The following is a 640-nucleotide window of genomic DNA, read 5'->3' on the forward strand; positions in this document are numbered from 1 at the left end:
TACTCGGGAGGCTGAGGCAGGAGAATGGCGTGAACCCGGGAGGCGGAGCTTGCAGTGAGCCGAGATCGCGCCACTGCACTCCAGCCTGGGTGACAGAGCGAGACTCCGTCTCAAAAAAAAAAAAAAAAAAAAAAAAAAAAAAAAAGAAACTCAAACAGTCAAAGGGCTCATTTTGATTTTCCCACACTCCTAGTGCCAATTTCTGAAATTGGTGTCCACCATCAGTAGAAGCCTATATGCTCTGAATTTACAAAGCCCAGTAGTGGCGGGTCATTGTATCTGCGTTCAGGGAGGGGAAACGACTGGAAATTCGGGCCCCCCAGATCTTTCCTGCTTGTCCTTTTGTGGCAGCCACTCCTCACATTCAAACAGTTTGCAAAAGTTTACAGGGGAGAACCCTAACTTGTTCCCTAGACGTCAGTTTCTGGAGTTCATGCATTAATACGATAAAAAGAACAGCTGATTCTTATCCAACCCTTACTCTGGGCCGGGCCCTGTTATCAGCATGAAATTTCATGCAGCAACTCGTTTACTCCTCACAACAGCCCACAGGGTATATACGATCATCACCTCCTTTTCACAGGTGAAAAAACCCGAGGTCCAGCGAGGTTGAGTAACTCACCTAGGTCGAACAGCTCAG

Source organism: Macaca nemestrina, chromosome 20, assembly GCF_043159975.1.
Source record: "Macaca nemestrina isolate mMacNem1 chromosome 20, mMacNem.hap1, whole genome shotgun sequence".
In the NCBI taxonomy this organism is placed as follows: Eukaryota; Metazoa; Chordata; class Mammalia; order Primates; family Cercopithecidae; genus Macaca; species Macaca nemestrina.